We start from the raw sequence: 17,722 nt of genomic DNA, 5'->3' as shown, positions 1-17,722 counted from the left end.
ATTCTCCCCCTCCCCACCGAGGACACACGAAGGACGTTTTTGCTAGTTTGAAATTTGCAACCCAAGCAAAGGGGTTAAAAAAAGCTTTCGACTAGGCCTACTGAGATGCGTTTGTGGTGGTTGTGGTTGGGGTTGAATCTTCGAAATGGCCTGCCACGATTTTTTTATCTCTCTTGCCGCAATGTCCACTTTGCATACACACACAGAAAACTTGCATGCGTTCGAGCACACGGTGTGGCTACTTTCTGAAAGTTGTTGGCGCGGGGGAAAAAAGGCGATTTGAATAATTGTCTCGAGGAGGTTGGTGCTGTGGTGGTTTTGATTGCATTTTTCATGGCGTTCCATGCTGAATAGGACCGCGGGGTGATTGCTTGCGAACGACGCGCATATCGGGCTGCGTAATGAATGATTTGAGCGGTGCAGCTCTAAATTTGATTTGGATTTGTGCCGAAAATGTTGGTTGTATTTTATCTAGAGTACAGTAGTAAATCACAAGAAAAATATATAAAATAGAGTTTTTAATAGGCCCAAAAACATATGAAACACAATAGCTTATTAAGGTTTATTGAATAATCCAATTAATTAAAACACGAAATTGCTATTTTGATTTTTATTAAATTGTGGGTCTCTAACCAAAACTATGCTCCAAAGTGACTTACTTCGATGGACATTGACATAAGGTTGGATACAATTAATGTTTACATTTGTTTAAAGAACCTAATAAAAAAATCGAATTGTTTTCTTCTAAATTCTGAGGAAAAATGCAACATTTGAAGCAAAAATTTGTTTGAGGATCTGTTTATATTCAAGCATACTTAACATGATAACATGATAGCTTACATAGGAAAATGCATTTTAATTTTTTTTTTTCAGTAAGGCCGTTGCAAATATTTTTCAAAGTTTATGTCTGCGATAAATCCGGAACAGTCCGGAATTCTGACCTAACTCAAAGCTCATTTGAAACTAGACTAAAAACTGGACCTGCTCTGAAAGTTTCATCAAAATTGGTTGAAACCAATCGGAAATATGCTTTTTTACATTTTAAAATTTTGCTTCTAAGAGAGCCTGGCCTTTTGGGCGTTAAATCAACATGATTGTGTCACGTTCCCCAGAAAACCATTCTCCCGAATATCATTCCCTAGAAATCCATTCCCCAGATTATACCGATCACCAGAAATATTTATCGTGGTAATTATTATTATTTCCAAAATTTCCAAAATTTCCAAAATTTACAAAATTTCCAAAATTTCAAAAAATCAAAAATTAAAAAAAATGCGACAAAAAAAGTTTGAAATATTACTCCCGAGTGCAATAATCGCTACATTAACTTGTGTCAGCAGTTACTACAGGGCTAGAAAGTTTACCCTTCTTTAAAGAAGGGAAAACTCTACTGACTGACACAAGTTGAATTTTACCTTTAAAAGGCGGAGGAGAGTTTTCCTTTTTAGGAACGAGAAAATGTATAGCCTCGTGATAACTGCTAACACAAGTTTACTTTCCTTTCTTCAAGTAAGGGAAAAAATTCTTGACCACTTACACAACTTTTTAAACTTTTAACATTTTTTTGTTATCACTAGTAAAGAGAATTTTGCCTTCCTCACCTCACTGAGGCAAGGCTATAAAATCACTCGAAAATTGAACTTCTTAAATATACCTTCTAGATATACCTTCACGTATACATATCGACTCAGTATCAAATTCTGAACAAATGTCTGTGGGGATGTGTGTAGACATGATTTTTTTTCACACGATTTTCTCAGAACTGGCTGAACCGATTTTGGCCGGGTCAGCCTTATTCGATTCGTTTTCGGGTCCCATAAGACCCTATTAAAATTTATTCTGTTTAGTAAAGTATTTAAAAAGTTATGCTAAGAAAAAGATTTTTGTATCTACAAAAAAAGGGTGATTTTTTGCATGACCTCAAAGGGTCGGGTCTTTTTGTTTACGTGCGAGAGTCGCGCCAGATGCGAAACGCCCGGTTGCCACATTGCTTTAAATGAGAGTCTGCATTTTTCTGGAAAAGTCTGTATCTGGTATATATTTTTCATAAACTTATTTTCATTATTACTTTGTAAATGTGAGGAAGGCTCCAACCACCCAATGGTGGATTAAGAAACGTTTTTCCTTATGGAAACAAGAAAGAAAACAAGAAAAAACTTTAAAGCGAAAATTCAACTTCTGTTAGCAGTTATCACAAGTCAAGACAGTTTGCCCTTCTTTTCTTGTGTTTTTTCATCTATAAGGCCGTTGCAAATATTTTTTGAAGTTTATGTCCCTAGGCTCTGACCAAAGTCGAGGGAGGGCGGGGGGGGGGAGGGTGAAAGGGGAAGTAAAAAAATATAACATGCCTAGATTTTAAAATTTGGATGAAAAAAAGAGAACTTGAAAACGGTGCACTTTATGAAAATTTCACTAAAGTACTTTTTGATTGCAAATTCAATTTTACATCGAAAAATGAAGTTGAAAAATGTTTGCGACCAATATTTCGATTTTTTGAAAAAATCAGTATTGATTAAAAAATCATAACACGGTCAATGTTTTTTGTACAACCTGGAAATTTCTGAAAAGTTGGCATTTTATGACCTCTAAAACAAATCAAAAAAATTGTGTTTTTTTGCAAATCAAGTTTTAGTGATAAAAAGTTAAATAAAAAAATCACCAAATTTTTTTACCGTGTATAATTTTTTTTCCAGTGTAGTCCATATCCATACCTACAACTTTGTCGAAGACACCAAATCGATCAAAAAATTCTTTCAAAAGATACAGATTTTTGAATTTTCATACATCATTTTTGTATGAACAGCTGCCAAATTTGTATGGAAAATTATATAGACAAACTAATGATGTAAAATGGCTTCTTTGGGCATACCGAAGGCACCAAAAAAGTTTCAGTCGGCTAAAAAATACAAAAATTAAAATTGAAGAAAAAAGACCGATTTCGTAGAGAATTGCTCATGAAAAAGAAGGGAAAATAGGCCATAGGCCGAATTTTCTCAAGAATTGTTGTCAAAAAAAGTAAGAGAATTTTTTTGACATGGGTAAAATTTCCTTTTCTAATTTTAATATTTTCTAAGAAATTCAAAAAAATCTAATCTTTGAAATAACTTTGCACCAATTCCAAATGTTTTTCGTGAAAGAAACTTTTCTGGGGAATGGTTTTCTAGGAAATTTTACATTCTGGGAATGGTTTTCTGGGAAACGTGACACAATCAATCATCATTTTCAGATGTATCAACAATGGAGAGTTGCTTGTTCATTTTTATTTGAGCTATTTATTACTTTGGAACAGTCAAAAACACTTTATGAAAGCTGTAATTAATGTTAAAAGCGCTGATAGGGAAATAATATTAATAGGCTGAGAAAGAGTATAGTTTCCCTATCACCCCATCTGGTACTAGAATTACAGATTTTTGAAAAAACGTATTTTTTAATTAAATCGAAAATACTTTTAAAAGTTTCAGTCACCCCCCTTCAAAATTGGTCCAGGAAATCAGAGGGCAAAGGACATTTTTCAAAAACTTCAAAATTTCAATCAAAGTTTTTTCTGCCTATTTTCTGCCTTGATATTCATATTTAGTATGTTTGGGCACGATGGTTTTAGAAGAAACTTATTTTTTGCAGCGTTTCCTCAGTAAAAAAGTTTTTTCAAAATGAAATTTCTTAAGTTAAATCTTTAATCAACTGAAAATATAATGTTGTGAAAATTTGCACTCAACTGCAATTCAAAAGATAAATATGTCGCTTACGATTACCATTATCTATCGAATCCTCGGCCGTCACAAGAAAACAGTAACAAAAAATCTTCGGCCTACGACGACAACAATGACAACGATTCTCAACGAAGATGGGTGCCTTCCAAACTGCGTACATAAAAATACACGCACAAACTCATCCCTTTTTCCACCCACCCAATGAGTAGAGTGCGACTGAAACCGCATCACATGTGCGTTCGTGGGAAAGAGTGGAGTCACAACCTGACAAGCAAAACAGAAAAAAATCCAAGCCTACTACCGTGGTGGGGTTGGGAAAAACCAACAGAAAGCATTTGTTTCAATCGTTTTCTTGACCACACTTCAACTTTCATCATTTCGCATGGCAGGCGAGCGGCCGCTCGCTCTCTTTCGGATTTCCCTCTGCCGGAACACCGTTTTCTGAACAAAAAAGTGGCCTCGCGAATCAACCGAAAATATTATGCCAAGCGACGTCGACTCCGGTGCCACTTGTCCCCACAATTTTTGTCCCCCCACCTAAACGACGAATCTCGCGAGAAATGAGCATAAAAAAGGCTCACCCCACTCTCCCCTAACACCACACACACACACACACGCTTTTCCGCGGATGAGGCTCGTTCAGGAAAAACGTCCAAAAAGGAAAAGTCTATCGTCGTCGTCGTCGTCGTGTCCGAACCAATCGACGCGAGGCTGCACTTGTTTTATTTCTTGTGTTTTTTCATGCTACTGCAACAACGACAACAACAACAAGAAAAAAGTTATGCCATATTATATTGACCAATCGACGGCAGAAAAAAACAGCATTCGCCACTACACTCTCATATTTGCATTATGTGTGTGTGCAAGTGTGTGTGTGTTGGTGTGCAGCCAGCGAAAGAGAAAGATGAAATTTTCCTTCACTTTCGCCACACCAAGGATGATGATGATGTGGGACGCAGCAGGCCAGGATCAAAAAATTCGTCCTCCTCACCATCCAAGTCGTTGTTGTGTTTTCTTCCTGGTCAGCGGTAGCAGGCGTTGCATAATTATGAGCTGGGCAACGGAAACACGTGCTCTGCTCTCACCACTTTCACCACCCACACAGCCTACTGCGCGATGACGATGATGATGGTCATTCGGAGTGATGATTTTTTTTTTCTGTGGCGAACACACAACCTCATATAAAACACATTGAAATAGTTTGTTTGTTGTTTAAAAAAATTAATGCTTTGTTGCTGGCGAGTTGAGGTGAAACAATACAACATCCCAGAAAAGGAAAAAATACGCGAAAAAAATGTATGTTTGTATACGTGCTATACACACACTCACACACGAGCAAGCAAATGCTTTTCTTGCTCACTTTTGATTGCGACGGCGACGAATGGGTGAACGACGGTGATTTTGATTATTTTTTTTTTGCACGGGGCTCGTTTTAGAGGAGCGAATCGCGATGAAAAAAAAAGAGTGGGTGGGAGGAGGGTGGAAATGCGAGAAGAAAATGTTGCATCCGATTTGATGATTGGTGGCTAGTCAAATATTCAGATAGAAAAATTTACTTCTATGTCGGTGCGCGTTTTCACTCAGTTTTTATTATTTGACAATTTTGTGAAAATTTAATATAGATTAGTTGTGTTGCGACAAAAAAATTGAGGAATGTGGCTTTTGAAGCTAGTTGAATTTGATCAATTTGCCAAATCCGATTTGATTTCAATGTAATTTTTCAGTAAACCAACTAATGAAATGATGATTTGTGTCTAAGACCAATTTTTTTTAGTTGGGTTGAGATTTCCAAAAAAGTTCCAAAAACTCTCAAAGTACTGAATTTTCAGCAAAATAATTTAACGTTTCTTTTGCTGAAATTTCAGCTGTTATCAGTTGACTGAGAATTCAGTTAAATCTAAATTACTGAATCGTTTACTGAAATATTAATAGATAAAAATTAACTTTATTTTAATTTCAGTTTAAAAAATTGGTGTGTAGCGGAGTAGTTAAGATTTTTAAAGTAAAAGTATAGAGAGTTGGTTGGTTGCAAAACTGTGGAAAAGATTTGGCTAGCGATATAATTTAAAAAAAAGTAGACCATTTTAAAGCAAAAATTATAAGAATGACAAGCAATATTTTAAGAAAGGAATTCGAACATTTTCCAAAAACCGCAAAACGATCAGCAGCAGTAGTTAGAGCCACTAGCTGTCTTTCTCTGGCGATAATTTATGAATATTTTATTGTTTGAGCTTTAAAAGGGTGGAATTCTTCGTGCACTCTTATAAAAACAACTTTTATGCAAGAAACTAAACATGACACTTTCTTCACATTTTCCCGTCTGTTTCAACTAGACGAAAAAATGTGATGACTTAGGGTTTAGATTTTTCCGCAAAATGATAAGTATAAATTAAAAACGTACGGAATGGTGTGATAAGTGTTCAAAGTACTTCAAGAAGAAGGTTTAAGAAAATTTTGAAAAGTTTTGAACGTTAGTTAACTTTAATCAGGAATAGCATTATTTAAATATTCTCAAAGTGTCATAATTTTCTCAATAAACATGATTTCAAATCGAAAAAAATCATATTTAACGTGGAAAGTTTTGATTCGTGCTTCGAATTCAGTATAAAATATAAAATATAAAATCGATAATTTTATTTAAACAAAACTAGTTTCGACGAATTTTTGGCTAAATTCTGACTTTTTAAACATTTTTCCTAAAATTTATAAGTATTTCATTAAAAAGATTATGATTAAACATAGATATTAACATTGTTTTTTACGGCTATACGGGGCCATCCATAAACCACGTGGACACTTAGGGTGGGGGGGGGCATTGTCCACGCTAAATAGTTTTTGAGATTTTCAATAGCTAAATAGGGTTGAGATTCCCAAAATAAAGTGTCCACGTGGTGTATGGATGGTCCCTATAGTCCAGACTCGATTATTCGAAGCCTCGATTTTCCAAAGTTTCGATTTTTCTGAAGGTTTGTATCCAGATTTTTAAGCGAAGATGGCGTTACGAATGGTGAACGCCCGAAATTTCAAAATCGTGCAGTGGTACCAACATTAGAAAAAACTTTTCTTAATCCACCATTAGGTGGGTGGTGCCTTCCTCACATTTACAAAGTAATAATGAAAATAAGTTTGTGAAAAAAATATATACCTGATACAGACTTTTCCAGAAAACTTGCAGACTCTCATTTGAAGCAATATGGCAACCGGGCGTTTCGCATCTGGCGCGACTCTCGCGCGTAAACAAAAAGACTCGGCCTTTTGAGGTTTTGCAAAAAATCACCCTTTTTTGTACCTACAAAAATCTTTTTCTTGGCATAACTTTTTAAATACTTTACTAAACAAAATAAAATCTAATAGGATCTTAGGGGACCCCAAAACGAACAGAATAAGGCGGGTCCGGCCAAAATCAGTTCAATCAGTTCTGAGATAATCGTGTGGAAAAAATCGTGTCTACACACATCCCCACAGACATTTGTTCAGAATTTGATTCTGAGTCGATAGGTATACGTGAAGGTATATCTAGGAGGTGTATTTAAGAAGTTCATTTTTCGAGTGACTTTATAGCCTTGCCTTAGTGAGGTGAGGAAGGCAAAAAGTTTGGCTGTCATACCATGGCACTTTTTTGTAATATTGGTATCATTGCGTGATTTTGACATTTCGGACGTTCACCATTCGTAACGCCATCTTCTCTTAAAAATCTGGGTAGAACTTTGAATAATTCGCTTTATTTATTTCTTGTTTAAACCATCAAATTCCAGTTCTGCAACCCAATTTTAGTCAAATTTGAAATGTTGATTGCCTATTGAAAAACAAAATACATTTCTTCAATATTTCGGTACCGCCATGTTGGCCACCATCTTGGATTTAAAAATAAACCACTTTAGCGTAGTTTAGGGGTCAACGAGTTATCTAAGCCCGCTCTCACGCACACTAGCACGCCATTTGTTTTGCTGGCCAGTACAAAATTTAACCTCAATCTTTTTCGTGTACGTACACGCAATACATGCGCACTTAGATAACGAAAAAACATTTTTTTTTTCGTGATTCGATTAGCAGACGTGGCGATTATCCAAAGCGATTTTTTCAAAGGCCTTCGGATAGTCGAGTCTGGACTGTATCAGCAACCTTAGTGATGGTATATTTGCTGTAAAAATAAAATTTGAACACAATCTGATTTTAGCAAGAAAAACTATGACTATCAAGATCACTCCGGATTTTAATATAAGACTTTTCAACGCCACTATTTTTTTAAACACCATTGAAAAAACTTTTTTTTTTAATATAGTACGTGGACCTGGTGTGGCCTACTCCTGTACATGTTTTAAAAATAAAAAGCTTGATACAAACCTTACCAGTTGAAAAAAATCCGAAAAAATGAAATCCTATCAATGTCAATGTTCGGTTAATAGTACAACAATGTCATGGTTTCACTTCATTTTGATGACCTTCCAAACTACAGAAAAACAATTCCAGTGTCAGGCTCTATTACAGCAAATTACTGTACAATTGAGGACTTATATGATTTTTTTTAACCCAATTTTGTTAAGTTTGGTTGAGTTTGAACGATTTTCAAACAAACATCTCTTCATACAAAACTAACAAGCAAGTTGGAACGCACAAAATATATCTTTAATAAATCGATTGTATCCTAGCAGATTTCCACCAATCTTAACATACTGGTCAATTTTTTTACATGTAATTTACTACATATTTCATAATAAATAATGAATCATATGCTGTTAAATGACAAGTTTTCTAACATACTCATTGTCTTAAATATCAACATTTCAAAAAGATGCACTCAACATTACGACCAATTGGAGCAAACCTGGATGCGGGTTCACTATACACATTTTCGAGAATTTGACAATTCGGCCCTGTCTAAACATTTTCGAAAAATTCAAGGGACATGTTATGCTTCTTCACAAATTGAGCATTTAAATATTTTGAACATTCATTCTAGTAGTCACCAAATTTATCTGAAACTGCCGTCGGTTGTTTTGGGAAATCCCAAAGCCGCTTTTCAACCCCGCATCGTTCGTCTCCCGAAAGTTCTCTCCACCGCACCGACGGGCCTGACGGTTGATCCTTTCGCCCAAGCCCCACCACACCACCATTTATATTATGTATAAAAATAAAATAACAAAAATGCAACAAGTGGCTCCGGTTCCCGACTTCGCTCGCCAACCGTTGTTCGCCTATCCAGGTTTTTAAGCGAAGATGGCGCTCGAATGGTGAACGTCCGAAATGTCAAAATCGCGCAGTAGCACCAACATCAGAAAAAAAATATGGCTGTCATGCCATGGCACACTTGTTCCGTAATGTTGGTACCACTGCGTGATTTTGACATTTCGGGCGTTCACCATTCGAACGCCATCTTCGCTTCTCGATAGGTAGGCAATAAAACTCCATTTCCTCGGCTCACTCACTTGCCACAGTCTGTTCAGTTTGGGCGCGTGAGCAAAAAGAAACACGTTTTCCCGGTTTTCCCTCCGTGTGCCACACGGCAGTCAAAGAAAACTCATTTTGCTAAATTCACGCTCGCGGTGCCGGGTTTGGCGGAAAATTCATAAATTGCCAGCTTGTTTGTTCTTTATATTTTGTGTCAATCAACTAACCAACGTCACGGCACGGGCACTTTTTGCCCTCGATAATAGTGTGCCATGCCTTTCGGGGCAGCAATCGGGGTTTTTTTTTTTTTTTTTTTAACTGGCAGCCCACTTGAAATCCAAAGCCTGCTGCTGCTGCCGTACATGCGTTTTACCCGGGATCAAAGGAAAAAATCCGCTAAAAAATTGCACTCACTTTATCTAAGGTTCGAACCAGCGCGGCGCACCCCATCATCATCATATAGTGTGCGGTGGACGGTCATCGGAAAAATAACAACAACAAGCGGACACCCCGGGACGGGACGGAACCAATCTAAATGCGCTACTGGACATCGAATCTCCACTTCATGGGAGGAGGCCTCAAATGTGCGAATTGAGCAGGCAGCAACAAAAAATGTGGTCTCCAATGTACGCGAGATTTCCCGAACGCAAAACAAAATTAACAGAAAAAAAAGTTAGATGAAAAATACAGGTTTTTATTTCTTATTCTGACGAACAAAAATATCGCCAAGGAGAGGCGGAGTAGGCGAGAAAATGAACATACACGAATCGCTGCCCACCGCCCAACGCCACCTACGATGACTGCAAAAAAAATATCGCACCCGCGACGTGTGGAAAATAAGAAAAACAAACGTGACATCACAATTGACCACCCCATCATTTCTCAATAGACGGCGCTGTGTGCAGCTCCGGCCAGTTGCATACATAAAGGCGCACACTCTCCTTCTTATACTTTTTTTTATTTTTTCCGCGCGCAACGTCGGCGGGGTTGGTTTGCTTTCGTGCGTGCTCGTGTATAATCGCGAATCATCGCTCGAATCACGATGACGATGACGGCCGATGACGGTTGATTTTCGCGGCGTGCGGAGGGGTCTAGGGAAAACGTCATAAAAATCTCTCGCGAAAACTCATTTTTTAACTTGAGCTGCGAGAGCGAAGCTCGCACTAGCAATTGCATACTTTTAGGGGTAGCAAAAAAAGAAATCCGAGAGAGAACACGCGGTCGGCGCTTTGTGAGCGTGTGTTGGTAGGTAGGATTCTGAGAGGCGCACTTTGTTGAATAAATAGCTCAGAACGTAAATATTTTATCAGATGATCAACACGACGCGTTCTCGCGGGCGATGACGATTGATTATAGCGGCGCGGGTACATAGAACTTGACTTCTAACCAGCTTCGCGCGGAGAAACATGGACGATTAATGTTGGGAAGAGAGTGGGCGCTCTCATCGGAGTAGGCTTGGTCAATGATGTTCAATGCATCATGGAGAAGGATGGTGATTTGAATAAAAAATTAAATCGCTTCGGTACTGTTTAGGTTGCATTGGAGAAGTTTACATTTTTTTTAACATGAAATTTTTGATTTGGTTTTATTCCTTTGACTTAAGTGAAAAATTGTTTGTACAGTCCAGAGTCGATTATCGATTATCCGAAGTTTCGATTATCTGAAGTGTTGTGTGTAGCTACGGATAATCGAATCATGAAAGAAAAATGTATTCATATTTTTTTTATTTTCTTATTTGAAAAACAAATTCAAATTCTGAGACCTCATTTTAGCCAAATTTGAAGAATTTATTGCATAATTAATTACAAAATGCATTTTTTTTTTTTCAATATTCTGTAACGGATATTTTAGCGGCCATGTTGGATTTAAAAATTCTCAATCTCTTTAGAGTACGTTATGGGTCATACTTAAGCTCAACAAAAAAATAAGATAACAAAAAAAACGTTATTCTATTATCCGAAGTGAAATTGTTCCGAGGACTTCAGATGATCGAGTCTAGATTGTATTTATTATTCATTTCAAAGCAATTTGCACAATTTTTCGATTGCTATTTTGACCGGCTGTTTTTCTAACGTTTTAATTTATTTTTGATTTTTAAAGAAATAATCGACATTAAAATCTGGAATTACGCTATTTTTTAAAGATGCGAGCCCAAATATGGTTGCAGTCCAGACTCGATTATCCGAAGGCCTTGGCGAAATTTCACTTCGTATAATCGAATTACGATTTTTTTTTCGATGTCTTATTTTTTTATTGTTGAGCTTTAGTATGACCCCTAAACAAACCTAAAGTGATTGAAAATTTTTAAATCAAAATGGTGGCCTGAATGGCAGTGATGAAATATTGAAAAAATGCATTTTTTTTATTTAATAGGCAATCAACCATTCAAATTTATTTGACTAAAATGGGGTCGCAGAACTCGAATTTGATAATAAAAGTAGGAAAATTAAAGAAAAGAAAAAAAATCTTTGAAAAATATTTACAACGGCCTAGAATATTGAAAAAAAAATTATCTTTTGATAGAATATTCTGATAAATTTTGTATTGTTGCAAAAGTTGGAGGTATTGCTTCGGACATCTCAAAACGGAAATAGTTACACTCCAAAAAATTACAAAAGTTGCCAAATTTTGAGCTATGGCACAAGATAGTTGAAATTTATTTGGCAGTGTTGCCAATTTTTCAAATGAATCGTGATTTTAGAAAAACGTGAAAAAAAAGTTGAAAAACAGCAATTTAATTTTATTTCAAGATGTAACATTTCATTTGCAATACAAAAAGAACTCCACGCAAATTTCTGTATCATTTACGTTTTCGAGTAATACCTAACAACTCATAATTATTATTTTTGTAGATAATGTAACTTTTTATAATTGTAAAAGACATGATTTAAAATCAGCTTCAAAAGTTTTTAACTTTGGACCAATGGTAGCTGAGATACGGCCTCCAAAAGAAAATTACCAAAAACGAGGTCTTTCTCTTCACATCAAAAGAGCAAATACATTTTTAATTCAATGTCAAGAAAATGAAGAATCGTGAAAATTTTTCGATCTTTTAAATAAAAAAATCAAATAACATTTACTTTAGACCACATCGAATTTTAGGGTTGTTTTTAAAATTTGGAAAATAATTTTCAATTGTGAAAAATTAAATTTAGAAGAATGGTTTAATGGAGTATTTGTTCTTGTAATTCCTTAGCAATAACTTTCAAATAAAAAATGCTAAAAATTCATCCCTTTCTACGGTATCGATGCCATATGTCATATAAACGGGGTGACTTTGATAGCCGGGGATGACTTTGATAGGTTTGCGATTTTTCCGCAAAATGAAGAGTACAATCATAATACGTGCGGAATGGTCTAGAATCATACTGACCGTGGAAAAAAGTGTTCAAGTTAAAGTGCCTCAAAAAAAACTTTTCAGTAAAAGTTTCAGTAAGTTAGTAAAGTATAGTTAAAAATCATTAGTCATCATTTTAATCTTCTCAAAGTGTCATGAATTACTCAATGAACATGATTTTGGATCTCTTCGATTTGCGTGAAACTTTGTCCTAAGGGGTAACTTTTATCCCTGATCACGAATCCGAGGTTCGTTTTTCGATATCTCGTAACGGAAGGGCGGTACGACCCCTTCCATTTTTGAACATTCGAAAAAAGAGGTGTTTTTCAATAATTTGCAGCCTGAAACGGTGATGAGATAGAAATTTGGTGTCAAAGGGACTTTTATGTAAAATTGGACGCCCAATTTGATGGCGTACTCAGAATTCTGAAAAAAACGTATTTTTCATCGAAAAAAAAACACTAAAAAAGCTTTAAAAATTCTCCCATTTTCCGTTACTCGACTGTAAAAAATTTTGGAACATGTCATTTTATGGGAAATTTAATGTACTTTTCGAATCTACATTGACCCAGAAGGGTCATTTTTGCATTTCGAACAAAATTTACAAAATGACAAAAAAAAATCATTTAGAACGTTTTACGGTATACGTACGTACACTAGACTGGCTCGTCGTACAGAAAATTTTAAAAATTGATCCAATCAAACCAGAACAAAGTTGTGCCTTTTGATTTTTATCATGTTTATTTTACACTAAATTTTTCAAACCAACACAATAGCGTTAAAATTGAAAATTCTCTAAAATTTTCCCGAATAAAGTATTGTGATATCTTGCTCCTGCCAAAAAAATTACAGTGTCCTCAAAACTGGTCGAAAACATGTTTTTTTGCTGGGAAACCATATTTTTAGACCAGTTTTTAGTACGCTGTATCTTTTGACAGGAGCAAGATAGCACAATACATTTTTCGGGAAAATATTAGAGAATTTTCTCAATTTAAACGTTAATATGTGGGTTTAAAAAATATAAATTTGGTAAAAATCAAAATTAAAAAAAGAAAGTTTTTCCAGAAAGTGGACCCTTAAAGCAATTGATCAAACAGGTTCTGACAAATCGACCATCTTGAGCCATCTTTATATAAATTGATGCTAGTCACAATATTTCTGAATATCAATGAATTTATGATAACATTTATTTTCTTCAAGTCTCACGCATTTCAAATAATGAAATTAACGTTGTACAATGTTTTCAAAGAAAATTTCATTTTTCGCCAGTATTTTTTCCCTTTTGTTTTAGGGAAATTTTGAACCCCCGTTAAAAATTTGAAACATAATTTTCATCAGGCTTATACAAAACATATTTTTGGTTAATTAGTCCTGCAAAGATACTGAGATTTTTCTAAATCCAATTTCAATTATATTTTAAATAACACAAATTCTTTTAAATTGAGCTTCGAAGGTTGCTTGGCTAATCAATTAAAATTTATGAATAATTTATTATGCAAATTTATCGAGTTTTTGAAAATCTGGCTTAGAGAAATTTACCTTTTAATGTTGTTCTTGTAAGATTCTCAATGTATAATTGACATTTAAATAATTTGAACTGATCATACTTATCTTGCAAATTATAAACTAACAATCCTTTCTTTAATTGTTTAAACATTAAATTTTTAAACTTGCTTCCCAAATGCAAATCACATAAAAATCCAAATGTTATTCCAATCCTGTCTCAATTTGTGACGAAATAATAGATTGCTGATAACAGCAAAACAAAAAAAGCCAGAAAGAAACTCTTCTCCATCCACACCGGACAAGCAAATGAAATGTCAACAACTCACCGCACCAGATTGTTGTACATATGCTCTCAAAATCCCCCTTCCAGACCCACCCTGATTCTGATTTCACACCAGATTGCAATTCCAACAAAGCAAGAAGGGGCTGATGAGCCGGGGGGGAAAGGGAACCACTTGACTCAGGAGCTTGAGCTGGGAGCCAACAAAAACCACTTCATCATCACTCGGTTTCAGAACCTCTTCCCCCCCTTTTCCAGGACAATTCTTCCCTTTTCCTGCTAAGGGTACATTGTGCGAGAGCCACGCGAGAATGTTGCACCACCAACCATGTATTGATAAATAATGTCAGGGAAATTTTAAATATTTTCCTGCGCTGGTCACATGCAATTTTTAAATAGAAAACCACAACATTCAATTGTGGTTCGGATTGTTTTTTTTTCTGTTTTGTCTCCCTGTGCTAGTTTTGGGTTGATTTTTTTCCACCCCCACGATTGTCCCTTCATTGTCAGCTGCCGCAGTGTACTAACCATGTTTTATTTATTCTGTTGTGCGTTTTTTTGTTGTTGTTTTGCTTTTCGAAGGTACGTTTGAAAACCACTAAAAACACGTGTTTGTCTAACCAAACTAGATTTCCGCCAGAAATGAGTTTGCGATTTCATGGTTTTTTCTCCATCCACAACCCGCAGCATGCCATGCCATGATTGTGCACACCTTATTTCGAATCAATTTTCGATTCTAGCTTTTAATTACGAAATCCAAATTACGACCCAAAGTAGGCGGTGTGCTGCAGGCTCCTGGCCCTTGACTGGCGGCAACGGAGGGTGGGGCCGGGCTACTGCGATGAGGCGGGAAATTAAGGGGACGTTCGCGCCAACAGATTATTTTAAAATTTATTTACCATTCATTTCCGGTTTTTAAATGCACGCAGCGCGGCGACAGCCAAATGAATGTTTCCGTTTAGATAATTTTACATATGTCATCAGTTCCTGGTCCCTGCCTCTCCCTCCGAAGCCCCACTCAAGCATCTATAATTCATAATGAAGTTTTTTCCTCCACCGCGTGAAATGTGATTGTTTTTCCGACCGAAAAGTGAGGCTGCGGAAAAATGCATTTTCCGAATGAGTTTTACAAAACCTCAAAATGCACTCCCACAGATTGCGCGGGAAGAGGTTGGGGGCCACCCCACAATTGGGGCCAAATGATTAATGAAAACCACCGCGCACCGGCGGCAACACAGGAACCAAAAGGCCCCAGGAATTCGGAGGGCGATGCGGTGAGGGTTAAAGCCACCTCTCTGCAGAAAATGTTTATCAAAATCGCTCTCATTAATTATGAGAAAAACCGTTGGACCGCGAAAAGCGGCACTTCCTTTTCCGGTTCGCTGGTGAGTGCGCGCTCTTTTTTTATTTTATTTTCCCTCATTTTCCGATTGTTGTTGTTGCTAGTCAGAACAATAGTAATAATGAATCGAACCGGTGCGATAATCGAATTGAGCTGAGGTGTAATAATGTGTCTCCAACCCCAAACGTGGAATCGGGGCCCCCAGAAGGGGATGCGTTCGTACGAGCGGATTTTTAAGGATCACAGACACCGCACGTACAACCGGGTAGATAATAAAATTAATGCGTTTGCGAGGCAGGTTTTGATGAACTGGGACCGCGGTGCAACAATGTGACAAATGGAATGTGTAATTACTTTATCGTTGAAATGGAAATCTGTTTGCTCAATTGTTTCAAAGCTATGACGCTTTAGAGCAATTATCTCAGAAATCGACATTTTGTAGTTTCTTTTATTTGCCATAACCCTCTTCAACCCAACTCCACCTGGGCTTTAATCTAAAAAACATTGGATTTAAAATTATAAGAATACCGTCGGTGGGGGTGACTATGGGTCAAAAAACGATACACCTCTCGTAATTTCTTAATAACAAAAACAATTTAAATAACATCGAAAATTTTTCAACGTAGATTTGTTCTTCGATAGTTTTCTAACATTTTCCCAAAATATGGTGGATTTTGATGAACACTACCTTAAATACCAATAGTTTGAAAATTGGCCCAATCTCACGCCTTAGTGGGTGTGGCATTGGGTCAAATGAAACGAAAATAATGCTCAAATAAAACGGTATGGTAAAAACAAGTCATCCAACAGTGTTTCTTGTTTCCCATGACATGCTACAATGTTTGAAGTGAAGATTTTCAAACATTTGGGTTGTTTTCGAGCAATTCCAACAAAAATATTAGAAAAATGATTTTTCGAAAGGAGCAATTTTCTACCAAAACTGGAAATGAATTTTATTTGTATTTTTTATTTGGCTCAAACTTTGTGGGGCCTTCCTTATGACCATATAAACTATTTTGTGTGATTGGTTCATCCATACAAGTCTCCATACAATGGAGATGTAAATATTCAAACAGCTGAAACTTTTGAGTGAATTTTCTGATCAATTTGGTGTCTTGGGCAAAGTTGTAGGTATTGTTGAGGACTTTTGAGAAAAAAATAGGTACACGGAAAAACGAATTTGCAGATTTTTTAATCAACTTTTTTTCACTAAAACTAAAACAAAAATCCGCAACATTTGAGCCATAGAGAAACATGGTCAAAAAATCTGCCGCCAAGTTATGATTTTTTTTTTAAAAAATAGTGATTTTTGGAAAAATCGAAGTTTCATGCAAAAACAAGTTTGACATTATTTTTTAATGCAAAATTGAATTTGCAATCGAAAACTATTTGCAGCAAAATATTTGCAGTTTTTAGATTTTTAAAAATAGTGACCCTGAGTGACCATTTCTAGCAATATTGAATATTACGCCCATTTAAAATGCTAGTCTTGATTTAAAAATTTACAAAATATTTTTTTCGAAAAGATCGGAAAATTTCACGAATGTTTCATGTATTAACATTGAAAATCGGACCATTAGTTGCTGAGATATGGTCATTATAAAATGGTGAGTTGTTTTGGTGAGATTAAGAATACTTCAATTTTCGTGTTTCTTTTTCTTAAAGCGGCTCTATCTTAGCAACCCGAGGTCCAATCTTCAATGTCTCTTAGACAATTTTATAGCAAATTTTCTGAACCTCTCAAAAAAATATTTTTAGAAATGGTCACTCATGGTCACTATTTTTAAAAATTGAACAACTGCAAATATTTCGCTAAAATCAATCTTTCGGTGGCTATACCGGAGCCCTTTATCAAAAAATCTGTAAAGTACTTTTAGATTGCAAATTCAATTTTGCATTGAAAAATAATGTCAAACTTGTTTTTGCATAAAACTTCGATTTTTTCCAAAAATCACTGTTTTTTTAAAATTCATAACTCGGCGGCAGATTTTTTGACCATGTTTCTCTATGGCTCAAAAGTTGCGGATTTTTGTCCCCTAAAACATATCAAAAAATTTCGAAAATCAAAAAATACCTATTTTGGGAAATTGAGTTTTAGTGAAAAAAAAAGTTGATTAAAAATCCGCAATTTTTTTTCCGTGTACCTATTTTTTCTCAAA

The sequence above is a fragment of the Culex quinquefasciatus genome, chromosome 2 (genome assembly GCF_015732765.1).
Source record: "Culex quinquefasciatus strain JHB chromosome 2, VPISU_Cqui_1.0_pri_paternal, whole genome shotgun sequence".
In the NCBI taxonomy this organism is placed as follows: domain Eukaryota; kingdom Metazoa; phylum Arthropoda; class Insecta; order Diptera; family Culicidae; genus Culex; species Culex quinquefasciatus.
Note: the sequence above shows the minus strand (reverse complement) of the source record.